The sequence below is a fragment of the Phoxinus phoxinus genome, assembly GCF_949152265.1.
Source record: "Phoxinus phoxinus genome assembly, chromosome: 8".
Lineage (NCBI taxonomy): Eukaryota > Metazoa > Chordata > Actinopteri > Cypriniformes > Leuciscidae > Phoxinus > Phoxinus phoxinus.
Window position 1 is genome coordinate 23,920,102 of NC_136883.1, and position 12,318 is coordinate 23,932,419.

General features: G+C 39.3%; 1 protein-coding gene across 18 annotated transcripts in view; it reads right to left on the bottom strand.

The window, feature by feature from the left end:
- The window catches only part of frmd4a (FERM domain containing 4A), a 167,927-nt gene that overhangs the window by 53,683 nt on the left and 101,926 nt on the right, over positions 1-12,318 (bottom strand). For 2 of the 18 annotated variants that reach the window (XM_079620355.1, XM_079620353.1), the window contains exon 1: positions 1,776-2,166. The exons of 15 other annotated variants lie outside the window; for them this stretch is intronic. The gene's annotated coding sequence lies outside the window, so the exon portion shown is untranslated. Of the gene's footprint in view, positions 1-1,775; positions 2,167-12,318 lie in introns of those variants that run through there. One more of the 18 variants, XM_079620350.1, reaches the window with a different exon arrangement.

Below are 12,318 nucleotides of genomic sequence, written 5' to 3' on the forward strand. Positions count from 1 at the left end.
GTTTCATTGCGGTTTATCCGTACTAAATCCTAAGCTACATGTTAGCTTCACATTCACTCTCACTGAGCAGTACGATGTGTATAGAAGATAGAGATTTAAGAGCATTTGAATTAGTGAACATCCAATTCAGATCATATCAGACACAGATATTAAACATAATAGGTGGTGGTTGATGTCCTTGTGATGGTACAGGCCATCAGACACAACCCCATGCACACAGCAAGGGGGTATTTAGCAATTATTTCCCCTTAATACACATTGACAACAAAATGACAGTGCACCACATTGACCACACATGCACATGGGCACAACAAAGCCAGAACAATCAATGTTCATCACAAATTCGGGTATAAATTAAGTCTCATGGTGCAGACTGACAAATGATAAAAGTCTAGGCGACTGCAGGCCTGGTTTTCATGCCTGACCATGTGTGCTAGAGTACACCAGCCTGCTGACACTGCTGCCCTGCAGTGCAGACATCACAGGGTGAGCAGCATAAAAAAAGACATCCGTCACCCTGAGCCGGCAGGACCACAGCTGCCTAGATAGGCACAGCCCAGTCTGCTTTGTTTACAGACAGACCCCAATCACAGGCTGTTCCCCAAACCCCAATGGGCTGCTATCTAGATTCCAGACAGTATTTTAAAGGGCATGCATGATGCCTAAAATAATGTCTACGTAAGAAGCTCACATCTCCACAGAGATGAGGATGTCTGATGTCATAGGACATTATACTAAATCAAAGTGGAATGCATATTTGAAGCCCAAAAATGATCTACTGAGGTGTCTATCTAAACAGGCTGTTTGGGTCCATGCACCAATAATGCTGCCTGGTAGGCGGTTCACATCTCATCAGTCTTTTGGCAGCTCTCATGGGAAACTGCAACAAAAATTAATAAAGTGAAACACATGTATGCAGCCCAGAAGTCAAAAGTTTTTGAGAGACAAAATCAACATCTATCTATCTATCTATCTATCTATCTATCTATCTATCTATCTATCTATCTATCTATCTATCTATCTATCTAATGCTGATGGTAATCTCATTTAACAGCCCTAAAACAGCATTTTTCATTAGGTCTTGAGACAGCACAATCTTTTCCATGTGGCTGTCGTAGGACATTTCGAGTAAATCTAATAAAGCAAGACTTAACACAGCTACATTGTTCAAGGATTTTAAGGATATGACCGTGATGGTCACATGCATGCAATCCTTTTAAGTTCCTGTCACTATCCACAGCAGATCTGATCATATTCAGCCTTCAGCACAGGTTAATAGCCTTGGAAAAAATGGATGAATGAGTCTGAATGGGCAGTAACATTAATGGTGACCAAGCAAAGCAGATAAGCTAGCAAGTTTAGTATACAAACTCTTTAAAACGCAACATTATTCGTTTCTAAAAAAAAAAAAAGACCTTAAGGATGATGTTCGTCAAAATAGGTCAACATTATGAGAAAACGATGCAGTATTTCTCACATAATATGCCTGTGTTTCTGAGATAAATGGTTAGCAGGCTAGCTGCATAACATGAACAGTTTACACTGAGTCTTTTCACCTAAAAAAATCAGGTTTTAAAGATGATATCCTCCGTGTATGGTCACAAATCAGTGCTCTATCGTGTGTTTTAATCAGCAATCGGAAAATAATTGAGGCATATATGTGTAGTTAAGTAAAAAACATTTCACGCATCCATCCTTCCATCGCCCCTCCGACTGACTGAATTGGGAAGCGCGAGACCAGCGTAAAACAAGCGCGAGACGTGCGCGCGATTTACCTTGCTGGAAATCCTTTACGCTCCCACGTTCATGAATTCCTCGCCGAAATAAGAAATAAATGTTCTCTAACAAAAACAGCAGTAATCCAGATGGGTTAAGTCCGAAGAGACAACGTTCACACGCCGGCCTAAATCATCTTCGAAGTCAGCATCATCCATGTCGTTGTTGAGATCCCCGGCGAAGCTGCACAGGCGGAGCGGAGCGGACTGACAGCGGCAGTGCCAGCATATCCCATCCCATCCCTCTCCGCTCTCAACGCGCTGTTTCACAGGGACCGCTGGCCTGCGTCCAGCAAGCAGATCCGCACAACACTATTCACATACACACTCACAGTTCCTCCACAGCAAACCCCAACCCCTCCTCCTCATCCTCCTCCTGCTGCTGCTGCTCTTCCTCCGCCTTTCCCCCGTGACACCGCGGAGCGGCTGTGATCCACAGCAAAACGCGACGCACACACTAAACAGTTCAGACTGACATTACCAGGCATCAGTACACCAGTCTTGTTTTTGTTGTCGTTGATGTTGTTGTTAACAAAAACTATTAAGTGTAATTTTCGTTAATTGAAAGGAATCTGAAATAAAATAAAATAAACTTTTTTTTAAATAAAAAAAAAAGAGAGAGAAATTTTAGAAATGGAATTAACGGCAACTAACTGAAATAAGTTGAAGTTATATATGTATAATATTATAGGTAGGCTATCTGTCATCATGACAACTCTCTGAGAGATTTGCATGGATTGGCAAACAATGTTAATGTAGCCTATTTGGTCTTGGTGGAATAGATCTGCTGCTGTAGAGCAAGTACCAGGACTTGCTACTGCCAAAACATTTGCAGACATTGCTATGAGCAAGTAAGACATGCTGCTGCACATATAACATGAAACATGAACATGAAATAACCCCCCCCCCCCCCCCCCCCCCATAAGCAGATCTACAGGTGGAGCTGGGGAGGGTGAAGGGTTTCTGAAAGCGCGCTGCAGACTGCTAACAGCAAACTACAAGTCTATTTGAATGTTGAGGAAAAGATAATAATGTGATCGCTATAAAGTGAGTTAACGACCTACAGCCTGCGCTATCTAGAGTTTCATGCCAGAACTAGGTAGGCCTATATTATAAACAGTACCATGGTAACATCCAAAAAGCATGGTACTTTTTGGTATTTCTTTATATCACCATAAAATTACAATCGGATATCCTGTCCATCATGTTACTGCTACAATACTGTTTGTAAGGGTAAAACATACTATGGTACAACAATGGTTTGTGCATGTACTATGGTAATGGCATGTTTTGTTTTGCTTTTGACAATGTACCCTGACAATACCATCATATTCATTGAAATACTTTGGGGTATAGTGCAAAATACTGTCCATGGTATTATGCATATGGTAACCACTGAGTACCATGGTAAATATCAAAGTACCACAGTATTACCATCTGATGCTATGACTGTCAGGAATTTTCTGCACTGTGGAAAAAAGTCCTGGTTGTGTGTGTGTGTGTGTGTGTGTGTGTGTGTGTAGATGCTGATCAACGACTAACAGACCCACATCTGGATTCGCAGTAGAAACGCAGAAACATTTAGGAATGGGTTGCACTCACTTTGCCTCTGCCTGACTTTCTTCCGCCCCCTCGGTTTCTAATTCAGATTTCCTTTCCCATTTAGTTTGGCCAGGGTAAATGAAAGAGGGGGGAAAGGAGAGAGAAACGTTTGAAAGATGCTTTTCAAACCGAACCGACTGTTAGAGGGAGCTGATTTGTGTGAAATCCTTCACACAGACGTCTAACGGTCGTTTCACCGCAAAGTCAACATTGCAGAGGACTCAATGAAAACTTTTACAAAAACTGGAAGGTGTTCTTCTTGTAAGGGTCATAGCCTGCACGCATAAATTCTGCATTACGATTCACAAGACCTATTTCTATAATTCTCAGAAAAATCAAGGGTAACACTTTACAAAAAGGTTTAATTTGTTAACATTAGTTAAATACTGTACATTAGTTAACATGAACTGTGAAACATACTTCGCATTCATAAATCTTAGTGAAAGTAATTTGAACATTTACTAATGCAATATCTAGAAATAAACAGATGTATTTTTTCTAACTAATGTTAACAAAGATGAATATTGTATCAAATGTATTGCACATTGTTAGTTCATGTTAATGCATTAATAACGTTAACAATTGGAACCTGATTGTAAAATAACACAAAGAAAATGATGTGCTCTTTGTGGGTTACTTTAAATTTCATATTTTAAAAAGTGAATTCAGAGACATTTTTTCACAATGTAGAAGTAATTCAGCTTCTGTTTAAATGTTACGCAATTAATTCACTCTGGTCGGTCTTGTGCCTTTAGAAACACTACAAAAGCAAAGACAAAATAATAGAAGGAAACAAATTCTGTATCATTTGACATTTTTAAAAGACATTTCCTTCACTCACTCACAAACTAAACACAACATGTAAAAGCTTGTATGACTATACAAGAGCATTCATATTTATGCGTTATCAGTTCATTAATGCTTACAGTAATTTAGGTAAGCATTGTTTAGTTAATGATTTACAAAGTGACCTTTAAACCCCAAGAGTAAAAAAGAACCCAATTTTATGTTGTGTGGAAAGCCACACTTTTTACAGTCTATGGGAAAGCCAAACTACCGCAAGGTGCATATAGGGCCCCGGACACAGGGGGCGCCCCTTCCTCTCAAAGATCATTTAAGTATCATTATAGAATGTAAACACATTTTTTATAACATGCGGATTCAACTTTAGCGGTATTAGCTGTCCATAGCTTAGGATTAAATTTGACTTGTTCTAGCAGTTTAATGTGTTTCAAAGGGTTTTCCTTTACAAATGTATATACTATTTTTCATAAACTGAAATTCGTTGCCAGTGCAGAATACCATGGTCATTAGTACTAAAGTTTATTGATATTAAACTAACTGTATGTTGTTTGTTTACAGTGGAACTGCTCTGGAGGCGGGGGTTGGGTAATTTCGACAGAGGCCCCTTCACAAAGTTTTGCTTAGGGCCCCCTAGAAGTGTATGAACGGCTCTGCCAACGCACTCTGTCTTACAATGATACAGCACAGAATTTCCACAGCCCTTGCTTTAACGATTTTAAGCCTTGCTTTAAAGCGCACTTGAACTATGGAGTGAAACACTGCACTGAGGGTCAGGATTTTCCATCTCTCTTCTTCACTCTCTCACGCATACTCATGGGAGGGCCTTTGAAAAGTAATTGAAAAACACTCCAAACATAATGCAATTAGGCTGCAGGCTTACATTTCATTATTATCCGACTGCTGGTGATAACACCATCAATAAACAAACACAAGTATCTGAAGTCAATCGAATCTCAGTGTGTTTGTTGAATTTTGATGACAGTCCGATCATTCATCTTTGATTTAAATCGTTATTGAGGTCATAACGATTTAAAGGTGGTGCAAGGTAAGCGAGTCACATCATCCTGGCAGTTTGTACCACTGTTGATTTTGGACTCCCAGCCACAGCGGAAACACTACTGTCCAATTTAAACAGTCCCTCATGATCTCTCTGCACTCTCTGATACATATTTTAACTCCATTTATTGGCCCCTTCCTCTGGGCACAGGTCCCAACAGTGTCACAAGAGCCCGTTGTTTAAAACAGGCCGTGTGTGTGTGCATGTGTGTTTCAGTGTGTGGATGGAGGTGAACATTTGTACAAAAGGAAACCCTTGATACTGTGGGGGCGTTTCGGAATAAATGAGAATGTCCAGGCTCACACGACTGTGACTGGGGAGAGAGAAGGTCTAAAATAAACTTCTGAAAGACCAAGCACAACTATGTCTGCCAGACCAAAGCGCACAATTTGTTTAATGCGTACCGTCTTTTGTGTCTAAATCAGCCAGAAGAGTACGAGAGGAAGAGATTGCGATGTTCTCTGAGAAAATGAAAGGCAGAAATTTCCTCAAAACGTATAAAAATATGGGAAACCGACCTCTCTTGCCGTCTCTATACAGGAAATGTGGTTCTGGTTAGGAGTCTCAGAGTTTGGTTATTTTTGTCTCACTGCCTCAGGCTCAGAGACAAAGCGGGGTGTATGTGTGTGTATATATCGAGGGGTTTGTTATTTTTTCGGAAGGCGGTCACACGGGTTCACCCTTCAACTTCTGCGGACATAAGGACAGGTTGTATGGCTGACATAAACCAAATTGGATAGAGGATGGATTGAATGCTATTTGTGTGTGTGTGTGTGTGTGTGTGTGTGTGTGTGTGTGTGTGTGTGTGTGTGTGTAGTGAGGTTGCAGCTGTGGCCTATAATGTCTGAACTAGATGTAAACAATGCTGACCTATAATTGAAGCAAGATGTAGTTCCCTGCTGCTCACATTCACACAGACTTTCATTTTTGTCACTTTATTAATCGTGCACTTTGTTTTCATCAAAGAATCTTAATAAGTGTATCACAGTTTCCACAAAAATATTAAGCAGCATCACTGTTTTTAATGTGAATAATAATCAGACATGTTTCTTGAGCACCAAATCATTATATTAGAATGATTTCTGAAGGATCATGTGACACGGAAGACTGGAGTGATGATGCTGAAAATTGGGAAGAAGACCGTAAACAACAATGGATGACATCAGATCTTGTTCATGCTTCTCTGCATGTGGCTGTCACAAGACAAAAAAACATTGTGTTGCAACGGTATTAAAAAAAGGCGCCTCTTGTGTTGTCATCCCCCTTGTAGCACGCTCATGTGACGATTCTCTGTCAAACAATCAACGTTCTCCAGTGAGTCTAGCTCCACCCTTAAGGTACTGTGCTAGGTACCCCAACGGAAGGGTCCCAAAAAAGTGGTACGCTACGGTTCAGTATTTTGGTACCATTCACAACTTCTGACAATCGAAACGGAAATAATTGCGTATCATACTGTACTGTAATGTACTGTACCAGTTTAGTCATTCATCATTTGCCACTGTTCCTGGTTTATGTCTCACCTGTACCCTGTTCCATTGATTATCATCCTCTGTGTATTTAAGCCTTCTGTCTTCGTTTGTTCTGCGTCATGCATCTCTCCCTTCGGATTATCAAAACAAGCCACCCTTGACAGTTAGGCCTGGTTTCACAGACAGGGCTTAGACTAATCCAGGATTAGACTAAACTTAGTTCAATTAGGACATTTAAGTAGTTTTTATAAACGTGTCTTATAAAAAAATATTACTCCTGTGCATCTTGAGATAAAAAAAAAATGTCACTGATATTTTAAATGTTTTCAGTTAAAACAGCTCAAACATGGATTTTAGTCGGGGACTAGCTTAAAGGGTTAGTTCACTTCAAATAAAAATTTCCTGATAATTTACTCACTCACCCCCATGTCATCCAAGATGTCCATGTCATGTCTGTCTTCGGTCGAAAAGAAATTAAGGCTTTTGAGGAAAACATTCCAGGATTTTTCTCCATATAATGGACTTCAATGGCAACCAACCATTCAAATGTTTAAAGAAGATTCAAATGTCAGTCGGGTACCATCTTTGAGATGCGCCACGCATTACGTAATCACGTTGGAAAGGTCACGCATCACGCCATCTGTCTAAGTTCTTTGTACTCCGGTTCAAAAAGGTAGTGTAGGGCGAAAAACTTTTTCTCCTCCAAGTTCCAAATTGTCCAACATCTTTGTTTTCATTTATTATAATAATTTTTATTTTTTGACCTTTCCAATGCGATGACGTAATGCGTGGCGCATCTCAGAGATGGTACAAGACGGGCATTTGTGGTTAAAAAGTATATACCGGTAATCGTTTTTTTTTATTTTAGAAAATGACCGATCGTTTCGCTAGATAAGACCCTTATTTCTCGACTGGGATCGTGTAGAGACTTTGAAGCTGCATTGAGACGGACATTTGAACCTTCTTTGAACATTTGAATGGTTGGTTGCCATTGAAGTCCATTATACGGAGAACAATCCTGGAATGTTTTCCTCAAGAACCTTAATTACTTTTCGACTGAAGAAAGAAACACATGGACATCTTGGATGACAAGGGGGGTGAGTAAAATAAGGGACATTTTTAAGTGAAAGTGAACCCTTTAAGCCTTGTCTGTGAAACAGGGGGTCAGTTAAACTTCAGAGACTTAAAAAAATGACCATTAAATGGGCCAGTTCACTCATAAATGAAAATTCGCTCATCATGTACTCTCCCTCATTGCACTCCGTTCTTTCTTCCGTGAGAGTTTACACTGACTGCACTTTCACATACAACAAAAGCATAAATACAGGCCATAAATCTCCTGTGTGTTTCATGCTACAGTCATAAAATGTCCTTTCCATAAAACAGGCTCTTATATGTGCCATGTTCTCATCATCTTCTGCTCAGGGGCTGGGGGTGGACGAGCCACAGGGCTTTGGTGGGGTTCGGTGTTTAGGGTGTAGGATGTTGGCTGTGGGTGGAGGTTTTTTTATGAATAATCTTAGTGGTTACAAACCTCCTTTAAATCACATCAAAGATCTCCCACAGTCTCTGCAACGAGCCCTGTGTTGATACTGAATTTGTGTAATTCTATATGGAGAGTCTTTACAGATCCAGGTGTGAGTGAGGTTAACAGCAGATATTTATGGTATTTAAAGTCGTAGATGTATTAGCTGCGGGTCATAAAAGAGTTTGGGATCTTTAAAGGGACTAATTGTGCATTGTAAAATAGTTATCCAAACAACGTTTTTGGGATGGACACCAAAGCACCTGTGTATTTACAGCGGTGTATGCTATTGGACAACTGAGGATCATAACTGCACTCAGATGTATGTGAGAATGTTATTGAACGGTCTAAAGAGACCTGTAACTTCTCTACATATAGAAGCCAGTGCAGAGAAGACCGGGAATGACTCTTTTTGGGCCTCATGTCAGCATGTGTGTGTGTGTGTGTTATGAGGGAAGAAAATATGTTTCCAGTTAAATCCAGGGGGACAAAACCAACACACCCACATGTAAGCACTTCAAACGTGTGTGAGATCTCTCCTGCTGTAAAAAGCTGCAAAGCTTTGCTCCCATCTGGCCGTACACACACACACACACACACACACACATAGACATAACCTAAACATCTAAAGCTTCAAGCCTACTAACACACCCACACACGCAAATATATCCCTCCATATACTTTGGAAACACGTGACAAATACATAAGATAAACAAGACAAGATAAACAGCACTTGAGTCGATAAAGTTTACTGAAACATACTGGAACACATTCATCTATAGTTTTAATTTAAGTTTTTTACTGTTTCGATGTGATTGTAAAAGCCTCAGTGTTGGAAGCTGAGTCATTCTGTTCTCAAGCCCTTTTGAATATTGATTGAGGGTAGAACTACTAAATGCAAATACACCTTTGACAAAAAGAAACCATCCCTGCTGTGAATGTGAATGAGAGAGAGAGAAAGAGAAAAAGAGCTTAGAAAGAGGTTGTATCTAGACAAATATGAACATGGAAACTAAGTATGAATTCAATAAGAAAATTGGTAAAATATTTGGTGTTGTATTCCTATATGTATTCTTCATTATTCTATACACTCTTCAGTGGTGATGGTAGTGTAATATGCTTTATATAGACTACTTGCTGGCGGAGATTGTTTAGCAACTCTTTTTGTACGTTACATCCCTCCACCAGTAGGTGGCAACAAATGAGTCACTGAATCATTAAATCAAGCAGAGATGAATTACATGCCTGTCTTTATGAGTGACTCAACGAATACAAAATTGCATCCACTCTTGAGTATGTACTTATTTTGAATAAGTAATTACTTCAAAGCCGCTAAAAAAGTTTGTTTTATAGTATGAGTGTGTGTAGTATGAATGTAATCTGGACGTACTACATCCGCCATATTGTCATTGTGACCTAGAGTCAGTTGCGTCGTTTCACTGCCATCCATAAATCATCTCCCGTGCCCTCATGGGATAGTGAAGTGTCCATCGTATCAGAATATCACCAAAAGTAGGGTGCTTTTTTGCCTACTCTTTTATGAGTACTGTTAATTAAGACATGCTTCCTTTGTCACAAACTGTTTTTCGTCTACTTTTTAGGAAAGGATGTAATTTCAGATGCAGCAAGCGACTCAACCGATTTATATAAAGAAGAAAAAAAGCTGATCATTGAGGAACGAATCAAATTATTCTCTTTGAAAGAGTCAATGAATCAATGTTTGCTATCGAGTCCATTACAAATTTCCCAGGGACAATAAAGTATATTTCATTCATTTAGGATTGTTTAAAATTAAATCTAAACCCATTTTTTTCTTTATAATTCCTATTATTCTTAAGGCATTGTATTTTAAATATTAAATTGTCACACTACATGACTATTTAAGTGAACCGTAAAAAAGCTAAAATGAGTGAAAAGATTTCTGCCAGACAAACACAAACTTATAGTATAGGCAAGAGTTATGATTTATCACGCAGAACTTAGCAGAGCCAAAAAAACTCCCATTAAATGAAAAAAGCTTTTTGGAAAAGTTGTGCTATAATTGTCACCAGTCATAGAGAACAAAGAAAGTGTGTAAGTCTGTGTGTAACATGAAGATTGCTGACTCAGGAACTATGTGAATCGATAAATGAGATCTCCTCTCACATGACTATGTGTGTCTTTAATTGTGTGTATGTCAGCACAATCCTCTGAACGAGTCTCTGAGAGTGTGAAAGTGTGTGTGTGACTGTGAACTAGGACATAAACCTCGGTGAGTATATGAGTCAGTAGAGCAGCAGAAACGATCCCTCACACACATCACAAGACAGAGAGAGCTTACAGCAATCGAGTGTATTCCTCCTCCATCCATTCCAGCCTCTTACACACTCTGACCACAGACCACATCACTGCTCTCACCATTTACAGCCATCTCGTACCATCATCTTCACTGGCCGTGTATGTTTGTGTGTGTTTAATAAAGGGCTCTCCTGGGAATGATGATCTATTGAAGAGGAAACATTATCTAGGAGTGGTCTTAAATTAATAGTTCACCAAAAAATGAAAACGATGTCATAATTTCACCATCATGCTATATTACAATTCTGTAGCACTCAACAGCACTCTTTTCCATAACAGTTACGGATGCTGTCAATGTCCAAACATGACCAAAAACACTATAATGGTATGGAGTGGGAGATTTTCCATAAATAATCAGTGAATTCAAACTGTTACTCATATAATCCTACGTGGAATGAACTACTTTTATTATGTTTTTTGTTTGTTTTTGGACCCTGATGAAGTGAGGGTGAGTAATCAATGACAATTTACATTTTTGGATGAACTATTCCTGAAACATTCTCTCTATATCACTCATTCTCAGAGTCATCCAGCTGTTTTCCCATGCTATGTGTTCGTTGGAGGAATGCTTTCATGAAGCACCGTTGGCTATTTCTGTATGAGAGAGCATCTTTAGTCGGTCAAGCATTCTTGGGATTCTGGAGAAACTAGAGCAATTTGGAGTTTGTTGATAAAAGAACCAGTGAAGGACCATGAAGGACCCCCCACGATAAACACACACACACACACACACACACACACACACACACACACACACACACACACACACACACACACACATGCGCGCACAGTTACAGTCTGTTACAAATGTAATGCTGCCTCATTTTGACAATATACCTGGTACAAATGTCATTTATAAATACTTGTATTTAATCAATTACTGCAAAGAAAAGATAAAAAAATTATCTTGTGGATGCACTAGTATTAAAATGCTGATACGATAATTATTTCCATGTTAGGTTTTCATGATACAGTTTTTTTCGATTGCTAAACGACAGTAAGCACAACTGGAGCTACATGTGCAAAACTCTAACTACAGTCTGCACTACCAACAGTCACTTGAGCTAAACAGTTCACATCACCTGCAAAACTCACTCCAAGCAACACAACTCTTAACACATGGCTCAAAACAGGCTCAGTGCAGCCAAACACTATGCACAACCCTCACTGAGATAACACACACTGTTACTCAGAACACACTGAGAGTAAAAACACTAGCATCAAACACCAATACAGAAAATACAAAGTTTTCATCTTTACAGTTTGAACAATTTCAGTGACTTCATACAAAGTAATATTTTCTTCAAAGAAAAGAGTGACATTCTTTCACATGATTTATTTACAGTAAATTTTTAGAACATAACAATTCTTTAAGGTAAATGAAAATTAGCAGTTTGCTTCACAATAGTCTGTAGTAATTTACAGAATTACAGTAATGAGGAAAAAAAAAAGGTAGAAACTAAGAGTACATGTAATTCAAACAAATAATTGAGGGGCTAATCCTGCTAATCTCTAGCATCAGGCCACAGGTTTTCATCAACATCATCTAATGTTCTCACTTGCCATACACCTGGGGAAGAACCTTCTGGAGTGCCTTATCCATCCCTGGTAGTCCTCTGGACTCGTGTCCTCACATCCGGCACGCATGGCTTCCAAAAGAGACATTTGGTCATGTGGGTGGTGGTGACCAAACACTTTCCACCTCCAGGCAGAGAAAAACTCCTCTATTGGGTTGAGGAAGGGTGAATA